General features: G+C 40.2%; 1 protein-coding gene across 6 annotated transcripts in view; it reads right to left on the minus strand.

Moving 5' to 3' along the window:
• KIAA1217 (KIAA1217 ortholog) overlaps nucleotides 1-22,908 on the minus strand; it is a 335,362-nt gene that overhangs the window by 200,353 nt on the left and 112,101 nt on the right. The window lies entirely within an intron of this gene.

The raw sequence follows: 22,908 nt of genomic DNA on the forward strand, positions 1-22,908 counted from the left end.
GTCACTCCTGTGGCCTTAAAAAGAGGTTTCTGAGATTACAAGCTTTTTAGAGTCATTTAACTTAAATTCTTATTCTGACCTGGCAGCATTCCCACAAAGACAAATTACAACAATTATTAAATTGGTGTAAAAAAGCTACACAGCACTTGGAGTACTTTTTTCAAACTAACCAAGTAAAAAACTTGTAATTTAAGAGCCCACTAAAAGAGAATAAAGAGAGCTCCACCAATGGGTTCAAAAGCAAGCAAAAGGCAAACAAACAAAGAAAAACAAAGCATCAGAGATGCAGAAGGCTGGGAAGCTGCTTGTATTGGGTTTGCTAGGGAAAGTTTTGGTAGTGGGGGGACAGGGGCCTACAGGGGTATCCATGGGAAGCTGCCAGAAGCTTTCCCCATGTCTGATAGAGCCAATTTCAGCTGGCTCCAGGATGGACCCACTCCTGGCCAAGGCTGAGCCCATCAGCCATGGTGGCTGTGCCTCTTGGATAATGTATTTAAGAAGGGGAAGGAGGATATTGCACAGAGGCAATTGTGGCCAGAGAAGAAAGGAGTGAGAATATGTGAGACAATCAACTCTGAAGACATCAGTAAAGAAGAGCAAGGAGGTGCTCTAAGAGCCAGAGCGGAGATTGCCCTGCAGCCCATGGGGAAGGAGGTGATGAGGCAGGTTGTTTCCCTGCAGCCCAGAGAGGTCAGTGCGGGGAGCAGAGATCCACCTGCAGCTCATGGAGACCCCCATGCTGGAGTGGGTGGGTGCCTGAAGCAGCTGTACCCCCTGAGAAGCCTGGGCTGGAGCAGGATCCTGGCAGGACCTGGGCAGCCATGGAGAGAGGAGCCAGCTCTGGAGCAGGTTTGCTGTGGGGGACCCACGCTGGAGAGGAGGTGAAGAACTGCAGCCTGTGGGAAGGATTCATGTCAGCTTGGTGGGGACTGCCTCTGTAGGGAGGGAGCCCACGCTGGAGCAGAGGAGTGTGAGGATCCTCCCCTTGAGGAGGAAGCAGCAGCAGGAACAATGGATGATGAACAGACTGTTACTCCCATTCCCAATGTCCCTGCATTGCTGGTAGTGGGGGATAGAGAATCAGGAATAAAGACAAGCCTGGGAAGAAGGAAGGGTTGTGTTTTAAGTTTTAACTTCTCATTATCCTACTCTGATTTGATTGGCGATCAATTAGACATTTCCCCAAGCAGAGTCTGTTCTGTCCAGGATGGTACTTGGTGAGTGATATCTCCTGGTCCTTGTCTCAACCCACGAGCATTTCATTACATTTTCTCTCCCCTGCCTAGCTGAGGATGGAAGTGATAGAGCAGTTTTGGTGAGCTCCTGCCATTCAGCCAGGGTTGACCCACCACACTGCTTCATTAAAAAACAATAAAATGAAAATTCATTATGGTGAAAAAAGAAAAGCATTCATCTAAATATACAAGACTAATAGAAGAATATTTCTGTAATATTATAATAGTTTTACTGTGCTAAGATACGTTTTTAAAATTAAGGGTCATTGACTGACAAAAGCTGAAAATTAGTAGTAAACATATGATCCAAAAATGCAAATTATAAATGAAGAAGTGGTTACTGAAAGTTCCAAAGAATATATGTGCATTGCCTGAATTAGAATAGAAATTATGGAATCACAGAATAGTTTGGTTTGGAAGGGACCTTTAAAGATCATCTAGTCTAACCCCAAGAGCAGAATGAACACAAAGATGGATCTTTGAAAGACAGTGAAATTCAAGATAGGTGAACCTCTGAAAAGATCATAGTAAGGGCAGAGAGTTGTGGATTTTGATGCACAGAACTGCAACATCCTGAGGATGAACAGTGGAGAAGAGGAAGAAGGTCACACTGTAACTAAAGTAATGTAATAACCTCAGCTGTGCTATCTCTGGGATAGATTAGATCAGGATTCCTATTGTAAATTAATCTCTCAAGAGAGGGCATGGGGGCAGGAGAGGAAAAAGGTGCTGTTCCTAAAATAAAGGGCTATTCTGGAATCAATCCATGTTGGTCAGAGAGAAAAGACAGCCAGGTGAAGCCATCTGATTTGGATGGATATGTGCATGACTCAGAGGAGACACACTCAGCTCTGGGGAGTTTTCAAACATGAGGGACAAACTGAATGCACAGAACGCCAGACTATCCTACTGGCCCAGCGGCACAAGCAAATCTGGGTTGATTTGTTATTGTTACATGAAAGTTTGCTGTGCTGTTACACACATGCTAAGAGTGTTGCACACATTTAGTGCTTGAAACCATGAATTTACTTCATGCACTGAAATGCAACAGGAAAGTGCATGGCTTCATTTATGCTGTCTTCTTTTGCCTTTCCTACAAAACTGAGGGAAAAAAAACTGCTCTTAACAGAAATACATTGTCAGAGTTTGGAAGTAGATCTCAGAGGAAGCAACTCACCTCTTCAAGGGAGCAAAAGCCAACTAATGAGAAGCAAAGGAAGAAGCAGCCACAAACACCTAAAAATAGAAAGTCCAGTAGGAAGTTCCCCTACAGAGATTTAATCTGCTATTGTACTCAGATCCTGGCATTAGGAGTTAAAATCGACAAGAAGCTATCATCTTTAATACATCATCTCCTTCCTACTGTTCTTTAAAGCAAAGAAGCTGATTAAACATCCTGCCACACTCCGGTAACCTTAACAGCACATTTCTTCATCTTGCTCTGAAAAAGGTCAGTCACATGTTAAATTGCTCTTCTTTGTGTGAATTTACACTCAGCACAGGACTAAGTCAATAAGGGCTGTACTTCTGATCTTTTCTACAAACCAAGCACTAAAAAGTAGGACATTGCATCTTATTTCAGAGAGATGTTAAAAATTCAAGTATTTCTTGCTCTTTTAAAAAGTTTGACTTTTACATTTGCTTACTGAAGACCCAGATTAACTAGTGTGATATATTTCACTAGAATATGAATATTTCCCAAAGCACTAAAAAAGCAAAGAGCTTTACCTTCATTTTATAAAGCAGTAATGATCTTAAAGGTAATAGATTTATTGTTCCCTAAAATGTAAGTATAAAAGTCAGAAGAACGCTTAAAGGCTTTTAATGAAATGAATAAAACCAAAAACACAAATGTGAAATTATTAGATATTAGTATATATTAGCATTTATTTTATTTAAGAAGTAGTATCAATCCATACACACTTCTCTGAACAGATGAACTATTGACTAAAAAGAGATCATTTCTATACAACTGCCAAAATCCCATTTGTCAAAAAGTGCAATTATTCTGGGGGATACAGCAGTGGGGTCTGGGAAGAGCAATTCTTGAGGTTCCTGCTGTTACCTGACAATTCTTTACAGTTTTTGTGCCTTTGAGTACCTGTTGAAGTTGGTAGGAAAACATGTTTGCTTTTTAAAGGCACAAGGTTGAAGGTTCTGCTGGATGGTACTTTTCACATGAGACACCAAGGCATAGGTCCCAAAGCACACTTATAATCACTTTCCTCTCACCAGCATGAAAATAAAAACATGTGGCTTCTCTAGATTGTCATGGCAGCACAAAGGGTCAAAAAAACAGAGGGGGATTGTGGGAGGACTTTCCCAAACATTTTCCTACACAGAGAGAGACAGGCTGGCTATTACATTTGCACCCTTTCAGTACAGGAGGTTTTTCAAGTGGTAAAGGTGTTTGTTCTTTGCACAGCAGAAATGCTGCAATTCTGGCTAGGGAAAGGAATGATGGACCAAACAGCTTTCCAATGTGTACAGTAAAAGTACGAAAATGAAGGTGATTTTTGAGCTGGAAATCAGCAAATCTGTAAGTGTGATTCAACACCACCACTGCCCTTTGGGACAACCAGGGCGTTGAACTGGAGGAATTCTCCTTCCACTTGTGGGCTCCCAAACAAAAGCAAGCTGCCAAAAGGTCAGGGCAGCACTAAGTCCAGGCTTGTGGGCTAGGGAGCTCCAGCAGCCCCTGGCACCCTCTCTCCCTGTTAGGCCAGGGGCTGTGAGGCACTCTGCTCTCAGGAAAGCCAGGGGATGTCCTGTGATGGTTTTCACAGGGGTTCTTGGATTGGGGAAGAGACGAGAATGTTGACTCCATGTTTCAGAAGGCTTGATCTATTATTTTATGATATATATTACATTAAAACTATACTAAAAGACTAGAAGAAAAGGTTTCATCAGAAGGCTAGCTAAGAATAGAAAGGAATGAATAACAAAGGTTTGTAGCTGGAGCTCTGTGTCTAAGCTAGCTAGGCAGTGATTGGCCATTAATTACAAACAACTACATGAGACTAATCACAGATCTACCTGTTGCATTCCACAGCAGCAGATAACTATTGTTTACATTTTGTTCTTGAAGCCTCTCAACTTCTCAAGAGGAAAAATCCTAAAGAAAGGATTTTTCATGAAAAGATGTCTGCAACAATGTTCCACAGATGGAGCTCTGGCACATTGTGCAGTACTGCCGGGTCACCAAATACAACCTGCAGAGTAACTGGGGTCAGCAGACATCCACTCTGGATTTTGCAGGAATTGTCAAATGAAGATGAAAGGCAGTACTAACCTTCACCTCAACTCCCTTGGTTTTTTGTACTTTAAGTTCAGAAATTTGGATGAGTAAATGGATACATTCCATGCCACCCTGGAGTACATCAGCTGTGCTCTCTTACCTGCATCTAGAATGTAACCAGAACCTTTAAATTCCACTCCCCTTTCCCTTCTCTGTGAGCTTAAAAGCAGTAAAGGTACCATGTTTTGGTGCCACTGATAGTTTGTCCCCTTAGTATCAGTGACAGTAAAAAAAGGACGGGCAATTATTTATGGCTATCCGCTGTTAATAGTGCACGCAGAACTCCTGATTGCACAGGAAGCATGAACCCCTTCCTCACAGGATAAAAAGACAATATATCACAATCTGAATGCACAATGCACTTATTGCTCTTAGTATTTGCACCTGGTAACCTTTGAATCTAATAATATAACTTTAATATTCTATAATACAGTGCTAATAGAGAATTTTTTTAATATGCAAACAAAAGAAATCAATTCTGTCACGTGAAACAACTGTTCAAGATTCCTCTGGAGAATCAATTTTCTTATTTTTTCTCAAGAAGATGCACAGAACCACAGAACTCCTGTTGTTCTCCTTGCTATACACACACCCACACACACCCCCCAGAGACACTGGGCACTCATGCACTAAGCACAAGAGGTGGCAGCACCTCTGGGAACTCCTTCACAGAATGACAACAGAGAGGGTCTACAAGAGCCCACCAGTTAGGAAACTAAGCAAACCAAATATGTAAGAGAGGAACAAATGAAAGGTGGCTTTGTTGCAGCCTCAGCTGCTGGGAATGCAAGGAGCCACCTGCACAAGAAGGACAAACCTGCCCCACTCAGCTCCCACCAGTACCATGAGGTTTTTCTGCAATGGAGGATTTTCAAAATGTAAAAGAAATTAGATTCATTTCATTTTAATTCCAGGCTCCCAAGACATAAGCCATAACTTCATTAACTTGTTATGAGGTGGTAATGTAGCTGCAAGAAGGCATCCCTTCTTCCCTCAGCTGCTCACTTCCAGTCCCTGTCCCCACAAACCTCTGCACAGCCACACACTGAACCATGACAGCTCAGGGAAGTGACCCTGCAGAAACTAACCTTAAAAAAAATCTCTTCTTTTCTTTCTCTGGGGTAGAGGTTTCACTGCAAAGCATAACTCACACTGAGACTCTATTAGAAAGGAGGAAATGATTAATTGTATATTGGGTTAATTATTAAAGAGTGAATTGGTAAAAATATTATTCCATATACTTTATTGGAAAGCTAACCACAATTTCCCCCACCAATTCCAGTAACAATCTGGATATCTTTTTTTGCTTGTAAGTTAATTTAAATTTTCTTTGATACTGCACCTGTTGGGGACACTTAGTGGGTGTGCTGAACATAAGGCACAGAAGAAAATTACTTTTCTCTATTTGGCAGAGGTACCCTATAGGTCTGCTGGTCTCACTACATCCAATTTCATCTAGTCTTGTAAGCAAAGAGGTCCTGAACAAGTTGGACTGAGAGCTCTAAACCCCCCCACAATGTGCAGCCACTTCTGGTGCAATGTATGGTAGCAATCCTGTGTAAACAACGTGTACAATAATTGTCCAGAGGAAGAATGAAGAGGAAGGTCTCTGCTTGAAACTGAAGAGAGATTTATCCCACAAAAGTATGCAGCACATCATTACCCAAAGCAGAACAAAGGCAGGACATCAGTATTCAAGAGCTATGGGAACATTAACAGGGAAGGGTCAGGGATTTGATGTGATGTCCAAGTGAAATGCCAGTTACAGTTTGCACAGTGCCATCAGACAGATAATACAGTTTTGCTGAGAAATTATTAATTTAATATTATGGAAGAAAAATATTAAGCTATGAGGTTTCATTATACTGAGAGCCTTTGACCCTGGTTTATCCTGGAGTTCAAGCCCTGATAATCTATGTGCTTGAAGCTTCTTGGTGGATAATGGAAAATTCTGCTCCATTTCCTCTGGGACTTCATGCTCATTAGTCACAGCATACCAATTAAAAGCTTTGTTAGAAAACCAGAGGAATGTGACACAGCACATGTACAAACCAGGAAGCTTCATTCACATATAACATGGATGAATGGCTCTGTATGGAAAGCCAAGCACTGCATTAGCAGGTCGTGTGCATCAGCCTGCAAGATCAACAAAAGACATGCAAAAATTTTTAAGTCAGCACTCTCACTAAGCAACGAATTTTCATTTTGAACAATGGGAGTTACAGTATTTTTCACAGCCCACACCTTCTTTCTAACCAAAGGTAAAATATTTAAAAGTTGAGTTTTCTTACTTTGCTAGCTTGGCAATTATCTAGCAGGAAATCACTAAACATCATCAGACACCAACCAGATTCTTTTCCTAACTATCAGAGGTGAAGCTGGGGTTAGTGCCCTGGCAAGCTACTTATGACTAGAATAACAACCATTTTCAAAAGGGATTATTGCCATATGAACCACTGTCAAGTATCTGTAACAGCAATTCTCAATTAAGGAAAGAATGGGACTCAGCGTCTGTGCTCTGATCATGCAGTTAATCACTGACTCCGCCTCAATCAAAACAAAAGTAGGATTGAACATGCAGATTGATTTTTGCAACAGTTTGTGTTACAATTCCATGCTCAATTATTTATTACAGAATTTAAAAAATAATGGTCAGCTATAGTGGTAAAAACTTCAATTTGCCACATTTTATTAACCCTTTATGGCTATTCCAGCATTTTCCCCACAGGGAACGGGCTGCTCCCAGGAGGTTTTAGGGTTAACATCTTCCACTGACAGCATGCTATAAACCCAGAAGAGGCAATAGCTCTACCTTTCAACTTCTATTTTTATTTCTACATTTCAAATGCAGCATAATAGAGATGTTCAGCATATTTCTTATATTATAGACAGAATACTTTGTAAAATATTCCATCTGTGACAGGGATGATCACATTAGAGTTTATTCCTCCTCCAGCACACTGGGAATGTTGCTTTTTTCCTGCCCTTTTTCTTACCAGCACATCCTTACATCCTTTGTCCTTGGGGATGGTAACTCACCAGACGGGGCCAAAAGCCAAGGTAGTGACCACACTCCCAGCACCTCTGCAGCTCCCACTTTGTCCTGGTGGCCTGGGTGCTGGCAAGGGACAGGGACAGCTCTTGCCCCATCTGACCAGCACAGTGCCAGGAGGTGGCCAGGGGGAAAGAGGCAAGAACTGACCTTGTTCTTTCTCACCTGAGCATCAGCAAAAACTGTTGGCTATGGTCATTGGTCCCACCAAGCATAGAAGAAGCCAAACTTCACTCTTAAAGCTGCTCCTTACAGAAATCTTAACTCAGTATTCCTTCTGTTGAACTACAAGTTATTGTGTCTAAATTTGGGAGCACTTAAACTAAATAATTGTTCATATTGTATGAAGGAAATGCCCACTTGAGCAAACCACCACCCCTCCCCTCCCAGTTTGCAAATCCCCACTGTCAGGAGTGGTGGCACTGTGCTGCCTCACTGAAGGAATGGGCTCAGAATTCCTTGGGGTCAGGCTGAAATTTCATCAATCACAGCAGAGCACAGCCCCACTGCACTGCAGGCCCTCCCACCTCTACACCTGGCAGGGACCCAGGAGAATCTCAGGATGACTTGAGAAGGGATCTGGTATCCCTGATCTTCCTCCCTGGTATCAGAGGAAAGGTGGGAGCAAACCCGGGGTGACTCAGAGACCAGCTCTGAAGGAATACTGAGTTAGCAGAATGGCTCCCTCTCCTTCCCCAGAGCCTCCCAGCCACAACTGAGACTTTCTCTTTGAAAGGCTGTGGTTTTCCTCACATTCAGATCTGGTGTGAAGCTGCTCAATGGTGTACTTAGTGAAGGTAGAAATACTACATGAGAAATGATATTACAAGTACCTGGCTTCTTTTTATGAATTCAAAGAACAGGATTAAAGCTGCTCAGAACACCTATTTCTTTTTTCACTTTTCACAGAGCTTTTATTAAAAATCTATATCCTACTTGGAAGATGTGAGAAGGAGACAGAGTAGAAGCTCTATGGTATTTTGAACCTAAAGAGCTGAGATGTCCTTTGGTTTAGCAGAGCCCTGCATCCCTATCCCCACTAAAATCCAAAATAAATTTTAGATTCTTCATTTGTTTTTAGATTTTGAGCATTTAAGTTAATGCAGGTAATATCTGCACCATTTTCATTTTGTAACTCTAATGCTGAGAGTCTTTTTTCTTTTCCTGGAATCAGAGGTTTAAATTTGCATTTAGGATTCCAGGAGCTGGAACACCAAGAAAATCTAAAACCATAAAAAGATGTGAGACATTTTTTTTATATCAATGTCAAATGCGGTTTACCTCAAACTATATATTTGTGGGTTTACAGTCATGCTAAATAAATTAATAAGAAAGTAATTTTTTTAAAATCCTTTCCTCATAATCTCTTTTTCTAGATCAGTCTGATGCCTGCTAACACACCATCCTACAGTTAAATAGTTTTAGGAAGGTAATTTTTTCTTAATGTTCACCAGGGCAGCTCACAGTCTCTCACTAAAGCAAAGTACCTACTCTTTTATTGCTCTAATTTTTCAAGTTGCCTTTGTATTTGATGTATACAGCTGCATGGAATACACCATTATCTGAAGAGAGTTATACTCTCATTCACTGACACATTAGGCATACTCTCTTTTTAAATGGAATTATATTTTAGTGTAACTGAAAATAATTGAAAAACTACCAGTATGTGCCTATTACTCTAATCACCTACTTTAAAAAATCATGGAATTAAATTACATATGAATGAGTGGAGCAGAATGACAGGATTTTTGTTCAGATACCTGCTTACAGCCCATATCATAAAAGTTACTAAAAACACCCAAAATACTTGTATATAGACAGATTGAAGTAATTTATCCATTTTCATCATGAGAAAGATGAAAATAAGTTTCAATACTAAAACAAAAGTAAACTCTGAATCAATAAAATATTTTTTATATGTACAGGGAAAGTATTTCACATTTTATTTACAGACTAAGAAAATACTTGCTCCTAATTTTCTTGTTAAAATAATCCAGATTTTCTAGTTAACAAACAAATCCAAAGCACTCGGTGAGAATTTTTTCCTTAGGGGATTAGTGAAATCTCTTGAGCTTTTTCCATTCTTCTACATTTCTCATCATACCCCATTCTATCTTAAAAAAAACCCCAGAACTTTTATTAAAAATACATATTTTTCCAATGGATAAAAATTTAAGGCAGCAGAGTCCCCCTGAGCCTTTCAACAGATCCCTTGTACTCCCGGTGACATTTATCACCACTTCATTCCCATGTGCCACAGCAGTGTGAGGACATCTGAAGGAAAAGAGCTCTGAATTTGTGTGTGCTGAAAGGTTTCCTGCTCCAGGCTCCCTGCTGAGGCACAGATTCTAGGCATGAGGAACTGGCTGGCTCAGGGTGTCCCTGTGCAGGCACCCAGAGCAGCAGGGAGGGATGCACACCCAGCAGCCGAGGGACGTGCTGGCTGCCCTGCCAGGCCATCCCCAGTCCCAGCAATGCTCATCCTCAATGCCAAAGGATCACTTTCTACCTTCTCATTTTCCACATTCAGAAACTAGTCATTTTTCCAATCACGTTTCAGTTTATAGAAACACATAAAGTTACCTGCGGTGCACCTAGAGTCTGTGCTTAGCTCTTTCTCTTCTTTCCTGTCCACAGACATCTGCCCTTCCCCTCTATCCTTATCAAAGATAAGCAGCTTCAGTTTACACACTCAGTACCTTGCAAAAGCATAGTCTGGAAAATTAATTCTTGAAAGGATTAATATTTTTTCGCCTCTCATCACAAGTATGTTTCTGCTTCTGTAGACAACATGTTCCGCTTTGCAGACAGAGGGGGCACTGCCTGCTCTGGCAAGAGCATTCCTCTTCCATACAAAAGGAAAATGCACACAGCCCAGTCAGGAACGATTCTTTCACCAAAGTAACATGGTCTGTCATATTGATGTGGCCATCTGCAGGCAAACCAGGGTGAAAAACCTCTCCTTGCCTGCCTTTGATTTCATGGTGCAGTGCAATGGAAGCCCTTGCAAAGAGGTTTTGAGTCCTGAAGGTACTCATTTCACACTATCTCATAGAAGCATCCTGTGAGTGCAAGAATCAGTAATTTTCCCCTTGAGGAGTCAGATAAATCCCTTCCCTTCTAAATTTGTCTAAAGGTTCCTTCCCTACCATCAGCCTCCTGTGTCACACATGGACTCCTCTGCTTCTTGATTGCCCAGTGCAGGGGCATGAAAAACATCCATTCAGCCACCCAGATAACTTTGAAGGGCAACCAACTTTATATTATGCAATGGCAGGGAAAAAATGGGCTAACTTTCCCACCCCTTATTTTAAGGAAGATGTGGTCTGCTGGCCTTCAGCACTCAAACTGACTGTGTTATTGCTACAGCCATGGACTTGGCCATTGAAGCAATAAATTTTCATCCTCAGGACCATGTTCATTCACTCTCACTTCATCCAAACATAGACAGTGGTCTATCACAAAATTAGAAGAAAGAAAAATATACAGAGAGAACAGGAGAAACAACAAACTAAAGCCAGGCACAGTGAGGCAGCAAAGGGAAATAAAAGCTTGTTACAATGGGGAGAATAGTAGGTGAGAAAGCTCAAGGAGGGCAAAGGAAAGGTACAAGAGCAAGACAAAATGAAGCTAAAGGAAAGAAAACCTTAATGAATAGAAATAACATTTTAAATCTTGACTACAAGACAAACTTTTGCAGTCTGTGTCACACATGCAGCCACAAATTGCATTCTAGAAACCTATTTTCATGGAGGATGATGAGCTGGACATTCCATTGGCTCAGAATTCTGCTCTTGAAACTCAGTTGGTCAGGGGCTAAAACTGTCATTCATATAAAAGAAGAAGGCAAAGTGGGGAAACTGCATATCCAGATATGAAAGACAAGAACTGACTTTGCTAATGTTGATGAATATATTACCTAACAAAAAGTTATGTAACTTCATCATTGCTTAAATAAACAAGAAAATAGCAAATGTGGCTATTACAGCTTTCTAAGGGAGAATTGCCTCTATTTATCAATTTCAAAAGGGAAATATAAGTTTTTAGATGTCCTTTCTCCATTGGTTTAGGGGGCTTTTTAAACAGAAAATAGAACATGAAACTTGGACTGTCCCACTTTCAAAGTTGGAGCTATGTGGTCCATCTCCCCACACTGACTACTCTCCCAAGTAGGAATTTGCAATCTCTGTCAGTAACTGAAGCAAAGAGAAGATGATTTTAGCTTTGATAATGATTGGCGAATTTCAAATAGTTTGAATAAGCAAACCCCAAAAGTTCAAAATGAATATTCAAATTTTGTTTCACAGCATGGTTGCAAATTGAGGATAGAAATCTCAGATGATAGCTATCTTAGATCTTCTCCAAGATACTCCGCATGCCCTAGTTATGTCTAAGCAGGAAATAACACAAAACCCACCAGTATATTTAGTTATGAAATGCAGAGTTGTTCTGAACATTCAAAACAGAAATATTGAGGGAGAAGATTTATTGAGAAATCACAAACTTGCAACTAGGCTAACTTCATAATGGGCCCATCCCTATTCCACCTACATTCCTTAACCAGCGGATCGTTTGTAATTCCCAAAATAAGCAGTCTCCCACCTGTGGTGAGTCCCACTGGTGACTCATCATTGCCTGGCAGAGAAATCCCTCCACATGCTCCCACCCACGGTGACCTTGCTGAAAGCAAGAACAGTGCAAATCCAGCCTGAAATAGTGCAAATCCAGGACAAGGCCAGATCCAGTTCTGCATCTCCGCAGGGCTCAAACAGATCCCTTGCCTTGCACAGGTCACTCCTCCCCTGCCTGGCAGTGCCCAGCTCAGCAGGGATGCCGCTGCTCATGGGCAGCAGGGCCAAGCTGGCAGGCACAGGGACATCCTCCCCACCAGAACCATACACCAGATTCCCATCTTAGCTCCTCCACCATAACTGAGCTGGAAGCAATGCAATTGCATTGACGGAGCCAAAATTCCAAAAGGCACTACATGTGCAGCAGGACTACCCATTTTCAGGGGAAATGGCAGGATAACAGCAGCCCAGCAGAGCTCATGGCTGGCTCCTGCCCTGTGGCAGCTGTCACAAATGCCACCCTCCTGCAGGAATCCTTCTGCCTCTCTGAAAACACTGTCTCTTCTAAACAAGACTGTGGGCAATCACCTAATATTTTCCTGGGATTCATTTATTCACCAGGCCCTCCAAGTCTGTGTAAATGATCATCATTTACTTGAAACGAATTGAAAAGAATAACAAACAAGCAAAACACTTAACCCAACGCTCTAGTTCCGGGAACACATCACTGTATTGTTATCTTTGCCCTCAGACATCTCCCACCATGTATCACCTCCAAGGACAAACATTTTGGCGGAGGGAGAAAGTTCACAGCATGCCATCAAAGTCAGAGATTTGGTTTTGCTCACACTATGACTTACACAATTCACAAAATCAACAAACAATTTATGCTATTTCAGATACGGATCTTTTCCATCTCAATGGGAATTAATTCCTTCAAGCTGAAAAAGGAAGCCCAAAAAAAGCGGAATAACTAAAGTGACATTATGGAAAACATAGCCTGAGGCTGCCAATATCTTTCTATGCTGTTGTAGGAAAGACTGCATTACTGAGCTACACCAAATGCCATTTCCAGCAGAAACCTTTCCTCCTTCTTTGCTGCCATGAAGAGGACTGCATTACACAGCACCGCACTAAGCCCATTTATACAATTCTACTTTTTTAATCGGGCTATAAAAATAATCAGCTCAACTTCTCATACTAATCATAGAAATATTAATACAAGGCACTAACTACTCATATGCTGTGAGATTTTCTTCTCTCTGCTAAATATGAGAGTAATAAAGTTTATGCTTCCCATAAGTTGCAAGAAATTGTGTCTTACTGCAGAAAGGTAACATCAAAAATAATTACTGTTATAAATATGTAGCAAAATATAGTCACATTTGGCATACATCAAGGCTCTACGTGAAAAACTCAGCAAAATTCCAGATGCAGTATGGTTTTCCTTTTTTATTTTTTCAGATATACAGTGTGAAAATCACTTTTACTGAAAGAAAGCAGAAAAAAATGATTAAAATGCTTAGAAATGTAGGTAGATTTTGATTTAACAAAACTCTCCAAAAAGTAAAAAGGGGCCAAATTAGTCTAAGTCTCCCCAGACAAGAAAAATTCTGTTTAAAAACCTATTGTGGTATGTAGTTTTTGGGGACATCCGTATTATATGGGGCTTTCCATCCTTCTGAATCAAAACCACATGAGTTTCATAATTTGTAAGTATATCACAATGTTACCTTTACCAGTATTATTTTAAAGTCTTCCCTCCCCATCTTTCCAGTGTCTCCTTTCATTAGGAAGAGAAATCAATTTTATTACAAATCCCTTCCTGTAGGCAGCACTACATAATATATTATTTTTCATTAATCAACACATTTTTCTTCTAAAAATTAGTCAGGTGCCTTTTCCCACTGTGCTTTATATTTGAAAGCTGCCTAAATTTCCAGCCCACAGATTCTCAAGATCAGTGTGCAATTATTTCTTTTTGTGCTAGAACTATCTTTTATATACAAATCCTCCTCTGTGTGAGACAGCAACTGTATTTCCTCACAATTTTCCTTTTTACAGAGTCAGACAAATCAAGGATTTTATTCTCCCCTCATAAAATGGTCTCTCCCCTCCCCAAGGCATTTTAGAAACCTGCCTGGGCTCCTGAAACAGTTTAAATTTACTTTTCTTACATATATATGATCACACTGGCACAGATTTTTTGTTTGTTATACTTTACACACACCAAGCAGCACTAAGGCTTCCTTGCATGGGAACATATTTCCTTATACTGCCAGGTGATCCATGCTAGAATCAAATCTGTCTACTTTCCACAAAAGTCTCATTTTGATGCCTCAATTATCTTGTAATTAGCACTCCCATGCCTGTCCAGCCTCTCCCTGGTACAAGCTCCCAAGTCCACAGCCCTTTACTTCTGACAGCAGTCTGTCATATTTTTCAACTCATATGCTCATCCCATTTCTTCTAAATGAAACTCCAGTTTCACCATAATCCTTCTGGTAACCTGTGTCATCAAGACTTTTTTCCCCAGTATTGTCATTTTCGTGGTACAATCAGTAAAGGAAACATTTCCTAAGATTGATCCCATAGTCAGTCCTTGGGAAATCCTTTGGTGACCTCCAACCCATCCTCCAGCTCCAATTTTCCTTCTAGTTAATTTTCGCATTCTCTTTTCCCTCCTACAACTCATTTGTAATTCCTATGTGAACAAATCTCTACTCAGCAGACGACAAGTACAGTATTTTACTGAAGCCCATGTGGATATGCCATTACTTCTTTTGGTTAGAGAATTAACTTAGCTATTTTTTCTACTAAAGGCATCAGCTTAGTCAGGCATGACCTCCTTGTGGAGATCCTACATTGTATCTTAACTTACCATGTTTTGTGTCATTTGCTTATTCTTTCCTTAAAATCTTTCCCTTTTTTCCTAGAAGATTTTACAAGCTATCGAGATTACAGTAATGCTCTCTAATGGAGTAATTTTTTTTCCAATTTAAGTACTATTTTTCATTTATTTCCCCAGGTAATACCAACTGATGTGATATATTTATTAAAAGTACTTGCTTTTGGAATTGGAATATTATGCAAGTTCTTGGATGTGGATGATATGGTCTCTTCTGATTGAAACAATTACATAATTTAAGTTTTGCTTCCCCCTGGAGGTAAGAATTTCCATCTCTGCATAATCATTGCTATCAGATGCCCTGCATTTGTTTCAGGTTCTATAGAATCATTAAAATATGAGGAGTGCTACCTATTACATCTAAACCCCATCCATCTAAATTACCATTCATGTCAAAATTCTAGGTTTTTTCCATTGACAGCATTTCCATTCTTCTCTACCTTTTGCAATTTTTATTTTTAGAAAAATACTTACATCTTTGTTAAGTAGTTTCTTAGACATTTACAATTCATTCTCATGTTTTCTGAATTTTGTGGTACAGTTCTTTGTATAGGCCAATCCTCTTTCCATTACCTTCAGACTCCTTGCTTATGCTTAATACTATTTTTAGGATCATTATTTATACAATGAAACACAGGGAACTGTTTTACAATGTATCTCAATTATATATTTTTTATTATTTCAAGCAGTTTTTTTGAACCTTGGGCTCAGGATGACATTCATGCCTGCCTTATATAGTAGTCCCTGCACTTTTTATTCCAGATAAATTAACTGCTGTCTGCAACCTCTCAAATATTTGCCCACTGGAAACCTCACAGACCTATGTTGGTTTCTGAGTCATTCTCTCCTTGTCTTTATTCCCATCCACCTTTGGATTGCTGTGACACTACCTCACTAAAGCTTTTATCTTACTTTTTCTTCCTTTTTTTTTCTTTATTTATGGAGGTTCTATTCTCATCCCACCTTCCTTTTCTCAAAGCTTTATGCCCTTAATGTGTGCAGACACTCAACTGATTCTTCTTGCCAACACAAGGCTTCCCGGACACATTGCCATTTTTGGGGTAACACCTCATTTCCCTGTAGCACAGATAGCTTCTCTGCACCTGCCTGGATCCTTACACTGATGCAACAACAATTCCACAATTCACAGTGACCTCACCCAACTCTCAGCCAGATGAGATGGGATTTTTTTCCATAACTAAATCTTCATGTCAAGATTTTTCTAACAATGGAACTAGCTTTTCCTTGCTGGCTATCACCTCATAATATCATTCCTTTATCTACTTTTGTAGTCTCATTTGTCCAATTTTAATTTCTCTGTGCCTTCAAGGCTTGTACAGGCATCACTTGTGTCTCTCTTGCACTTTCTCCCGTGTCCCTTTTCATAAATTTAAAACTATTCTCATCAATCCCACAAAATGAGGGAGCTGCATACTGTCCACCACTCACAATGACCTTATTTTGTTTCTGACATATAACAATAAAGCTGCCTGGAACTTTCTTGCTTTCAAGTCTTCTCTAGGGATGATCTACTGAACAGATCTGTCAGAGATCATCTCAGCTCTCACCTGTGTCATTCTCCATCTTTTTATGGCCCTTGTTGATCCACTCCAACAGGAGTATCACAGTCATTCTTCACTCAAAATAGCATTTGTAAGAACTTTTCCCATCCCTCTTCTGTTTCTTTTCAGGTTCAGGTATCTCATACCCTTACAAGCAGCAAATGTTTTACTCTCCAGATCCCTTTTTGTGTCCCCATCTGGTCTCTGCAGGTAATCAATAATGATCACAATCTAAACTCAACATGTGATTTAATTTTTAGACATTCATCTGGCACGCAGGAGCTCACTTGGATGCCTGTGCTCACAGCGTTTTTAAAATTTTCTTTAGTAATTTATTGCACCTAAAATGCTGACAACAGGAGAGAACAACACTGAATAATTTTAAAACAATGGTCTATTAATATACAGTACATACTATTTTAATGCATTAACAATAACATCAGACAGATTCACAGCCCAGCCAAAAATTCTTAACCGCTTTACTTCTCTCTCATTTCAGTGTCTCTGAGTCCAATTACAGTCATCTTTCAGTACTATCATAAAGTAACCCAGATCTCAAACTGCCCCTTCAATTTTTAGACTTTACCAGATGGAATTAGTAGTATGATCCCAAAGCTTTCTCCTATCTCTTGTTCCCCCAATAATTTATAATGAGAAGACTTTCATGAAACCAAAAGAGTTGTCTTTAGATGCATTATGCTCAATTGTCCAGATACAACATCTATAAGGCATCTTGTACTATAATAAAAATACCAGAACTTCAGCTTAGCAGGAAGGAACATGCTCCTTCCAGATATCCATTTATTTTGAAGTCAGCATTACAGCATTCACTAAAGTGAACTCAGGGAGACTGAATACCCATTTTATTTAACTGAAGCAGTTTTTAAAAGATGAAAGGAACATTCTCCAGGATGTCTCACAGGATGCAATTCCTTTAACAAATGGCACGTCTGGATTTAATAAGTGGACACATTTCTTTATAAACTGCAGAAACAGTTAAAAAGGATTTATTTGGAGTCAAATGTATTGGAAAGTAGGTGGAAGAAATACCAGAACCTTTCAAAGGTAATGTTTACATTACTGTATTAAGACAAAGTATTTCATAAGATACAAGCATACTATTAGATTAACCTAGCTACAAATTTTAAGCCTGATATTAGAGACAGTAAATAGCCAGCAAGGCAGAGTGTGTTATATTATTGTGACACTGAGCATACTGATATGTTGCTGGTCAATGATATTTACTATCATTACATAGACACCTGCTCAGCAGGCACATCCAATACAGCATCAGTGCCCTCCCCACAGCTCAGCCTTGAGCTCATCAGGTGCTCGGGGGGACAGTGGCAATTTGGACAGGCTGCAGACAGAGCTCCCTCCCTGCTGCCCAGGGGACACAGACAGACACACGTCCTGGCACGCCTTGGCTGGTGAAATGGGAGTGTGCAGCCATCAGAGGGTACCTGGCTGAGGAAATGTGCTCTCCAGCTCCTAACCTGTGCAGAGGGCTGCAACAGGGCTGATTACACACAGCAACAGAGTGCTCAGGCTGCCTGCTGCTGACAGATGAAGGGCTCCCCAGCTCCTACAGACAGATGAAGGTGAGAGCAAAACCAGACAGATAAATAAGGAATTGCATTACTCCTACTGTGCAAGAATTTTCTTAAGGCTAGGAGAAACCATAAATCTTGTTTGCTATCAAACAAAGCCTAAGGACTCTGTAGCCCGTACACTGAGTGAATAGATGAGTGACCAGTTAAATCTACTAGTGCAAGTCACTCTTCTTCCCCTCCTTACAGCTGGCTGTTTCACATATCAAGACACATCAAAAAACTGAAATCCACATATCTATGAATATGGACTATGGCTACTCAATAGAACTGCTGAATACACATCACTTTGGTTTAGCAAAATCATGTAATAATTAAAAATATTTATGACAATGTTTAGTACCAATGCAGATAGGGTGCATTTCATACTGATTGCATAATCCAAACCCACTATTTTCTTTAGTTCTTTGGGGGTTTTTGCTCTGTTGGAAATTAAGTTTGTGACAGTTTCACAGCACTTCCCTTCTGAAAAAGTGTATAAATATCATGTGTAGATACCAAGGGTCTTAAAAATGCTGCTGACTTTACAAGGCTTGTCTGTGCAAAGATGACAAAACATAGTAAGTGGTAAAGGTGCTTGCTTTCTTTACCTCTAGTCTATATAAGTCCTGTTTCAGTGAACTAAGAAAGTAAAACAGAAAAGCTCACAGCTCACATGTACTTCTTTCGATCCTTAGAAACATCTAATCACAAAATTAAAGCTGAAGTACTTAGAACTTGTTTTGAAGTTACTGAATGTATTCTTTTGAAAATCACTGAAAACTGAAAAGGTATTTATATCAATTTCTGTACAAGTAATTTTGTGGTAATTTAAAAGAGATCTTACACAGTATTTTTATCATCTTCAACACAAGTGCTATCAGATGCTCATTCAGTTTTTCGTTTGAAAATATCAGTAATGTTGTCTGCATGTATATCACCTTTCATTTAAAAAATTCATAATCCTTTACAAGGGTTTCAAGTATTTCAACCATGTATCATCAGGGTGCAAACACAGATTTTGCCACCAATTTTGTTGAGAATTCATCTTCCAAAGAAGCTCCTAACACACACCTCATCCCCTTCCTTTACAGCACTTTTAATCCACCAAGCAACCCTTGCCCCAAACCCTTGCACCCATGGCATGATTGAGGTAAGGCAGTCCTGGCTGTTCCATCCATAGGCACAGGCTGTGTCTGCATTTCCACTGACCAAAACACGTACTTTTTAAACAAATCTTCTGATCAGGAATCCTCAGTCCTGGCAATGAGCAGATTGCCATTCCACATTGACACTGCCCACAGGTCAGGCAGTGGCCACTTCATCACAGCTTCATGGCAGCTACAGCAAACATATGCATAGAAAAGGATTCAAACTGTAAGTGGACCTGTACCGGCTCTTAATGTCCTCTAAGCAAACTTACAGATGAAAATAATAAACAAATTTACTTACAATCTTTTTAGAAGGTTAAGAAACTCTCTTTAGAAATAGTTCTGTCACAATCTACAGGATTTTCATCTCATGTGTTAGCTTTTTCAATGATGCAAGAATATCTAGTACCATCAGCTGGCTGCATTTCCTTACTGCTAGAGAATACAATGTGCCTCCTGGAGAGATAAGGACACTTGGGTAAACTTCCTCTCATATCTCTCCAGAACAGTGTCTGACAAACTCCTGAGTGCCTGGGCTCATCAGCCACACATCCTATCAGCATCACTTCAAAATGGTCAGTAACTATTGGATTTGGCTTCCAAATATGTAACATGACAACACTTCTGCTTGAGAGATGACATTTAATCAGAATTATTATATGAAATACATAGATATATGTTCTATGGGATATAAAGATATGAGCTGTTGCATGCCATTGAGCAGCACAGAACAGCTCCAGCTGTCAGGAATTTCAATGTACTGATAAGCATTACAGAACTTTTTGAGGAAGATAAAAACCAACTGGTGCTAGGACTGTGAGCTTAAACATGCTGCGATGAAGAGTGAAAATTAAGGCTGCACCTGCTATTTTCTACCAATATTTTCACAGAGGGTTTGGAAAAATATCATGTCATCTGGAATAAGGCCTGTGCTTATGGACAGAGCGAGACTAAAGAAAAATCAGTGCTTTTAGCTGTAACTTGTCATTTAAAATTTAACTCCTGTGTTACTATTGAGAGGAAAATACAGAAATCTTTATTAAACTGGTACTGTAGTTCACATCTGTGTATCTTTAGGGGTCAGCTATGATGGAGCAATGTTCTCTACCATGCAGCAATGTTCTTTATCATGCACTAGGGAAGCAGCCTGGAGCATCACACATTTTTCTCCTAAAGCTTTTGGCTTTGCACTGGTGGAAATTTCCTTCTTTTGACAAAATATGATTTTCTGAATTTTCAGTGATTAGCTGACTAAAAAAGAAATTAAAAGGCAGTCCATTTTTGACTTGAAAAATTACAGTTTTCATTCAAGGCTGAACAGGAATTACTAAATACAGAAGATGACTACAGGCCACCATTTTTATCTCTGGATGCATAGTTTAGATTTAGCACATGAGTAAAAGGAGAGATCAAGGCTATTGCCACTGGTATTCAGTCCTTGAAACAGGAGGATATTGCTAAATGAAGCTCCTAGATATTTCAGGGAGTAGCTCCATGGCATCCAGGATGAGGCAGCAGCTCCTAACACCCCCAGATAAGCAACAACATCAACATTAATGTTAGAAGAGGTCATGTCAGTAAGGCACCCAAGGGGATTTCATGCAACTAGGAACACCACTGAAATCTTTAATTTACACTCCATTAAAATAACTTGCCAGTCAAGCAGGAAGGAATTGTTTTGTCTGCTCCAAACAACCCAGCTAACAAGCAGCAGCTGCCCTGACGCTGTGGATCACCATTCCTTAATTTCAGCAGTTGTGAAGACAAGCACTGCAGTGGGTTACTTACAATGAGTCTCTACAATTCCATCATAACTTTCCAGCAAAGACTGGTTTGTAAGAATGTGGAAAACAAACAAACAAAATATGACATAAGTTAAGCTCCTCTTTACTATGCTTTTATTTTAATATTAGGACATAGTGGCATCTGAACAAAAGTATCTTTCATGGAGAAATACTGTATGGTTGATCAGCCTCTTAACTCCTTTAAAATTGCAGAATTAGATTACTTGGAACAAGTATAGTTTGCTCCTCGATTTACTTTATATGCAGTGATACACATCAATTTGATGTTGTTAAAAACAAAGCCCAACAAAACAAGGTACTATAAACCAACGCTTTGTCACCAGCAAATTCTAGTTACACTTTTTTCCTACTTAAAACTATCTCCTGAGCAGATAATCCAGTCTGATATTTACTCAGCAATAACTACCACCACTGTGTCTCCCAGAAACTCCCCTGGCAGCTGAAGGCAGAGGACTCGTGTAGAGGTATCCATGTGCATGTGCACAAACATCCCAAAGGATGCTCTGGTGCCAGAACCTATTTAAACCATCATTAAAGGCAGAACAATTTTAACTGTTTGCTTGATCTGGAAGAATTTCTGAGGTTGTGTAGAGACAGCTTTCCATGTTAGAAGCCTGATTTGCCTAAAAGCTGCAGTTTTGCCCCACACCAAGGCTCTTGCCCAGCCATGGAGCATGCAAACCATTGCAGTACACAGGGTTGTGAGCTACAGAGCCCTGCAAAGGAAGAGCTCTGTTAGTTCCAAGACATCAAGACAGCATTCTTGGGAAGTGATACTTCCCTTATGGTAATATGAGAGGTAATTCAGCACAAAGATAAACTGAATCCTGTAAGTGCATACACTGTATAACAATGGGGAACACAGAAAGGCAGTGGGTGAGCCTCAGATAATGACAAAGGGTGGGCACAGGATCAGTAGGAAAAGCAAACTGCACAGTGAGATGTGCAGGCTGGAAAACAGCCAAGTGTAACATGTGAGTTTGCATGGCTAGTGCATGAACTGAGTGCATGATTTTAACATTGCCTGGAATGTCCAGTGTGTGAATGAGGTAATTTATCACGTACTCAAGGCTTCATTGAGAAATCTCTGCCACAAAATAATAACTTACAGCTCAGCATAAAATGTGTTTAAGCGAAGCTGGATGTTGGTCTCAAACTGCTGGATTCATTTTAACACCTCCAGGTACTATTTGATCACCCTCACTAGTGATGTGCATAGCATTTATCCTCTGCCCTAATGAAAGTGGTACATGAGAGAGAAAGGGGTCGTAATCTCCTGGCTCTGGCAGCCATACAGGTATGGGGGGGAGAGGAACCATCTCCAGACAGGCAGAACATCATTGGCAAAAGGTACATCTGCAGCCTCAAAAGGAGGTGATGCACCTTCCAGGTGATAGCCAAGATGCAGCCAGGCAGCACAGCTGTCTGTGAAGCTTGCACATTAGCCAGGCAGTGCCTGCACCTCACACAGCAGGGCTGTATATACACCTCCTCTGCCTAAACCTCTTTTCCCATGTCTTCTAACAAGAGGTGCTTAGAAAGTTTAATTTCAAACAATTAATGAAGTCTGTCTATGCCACATCTAGATGCTGCAGATGAATCTGTGTATTGGAAGACAGAAAGCTGAGGAAAGGTCTCCAAAGTTTTCACTGCAAGGGAAGTTACTCATATGCTGAAGCTGCAGCAAGGGCCTTAGCATGTTCACAAACTCAAAGTACGAGGCTCAAGATAAATTTT

Source organism: Melospiza georgiana, chromosome 1, assembly GCF_028018845.1.
Source record: "Melospiza georgiana isolate bMelGeo1 chromosome 1, bMelGeo1.pri, whole genome shotgun sequence".
In the NCBI taxonomy this organism is placed as follows: domain Eukaryota; kingdom Metazoa; phylum Chordata; class Aves; order Passeriformes; family Passerellidae; genus Melospiza; species Melospiza georgiana.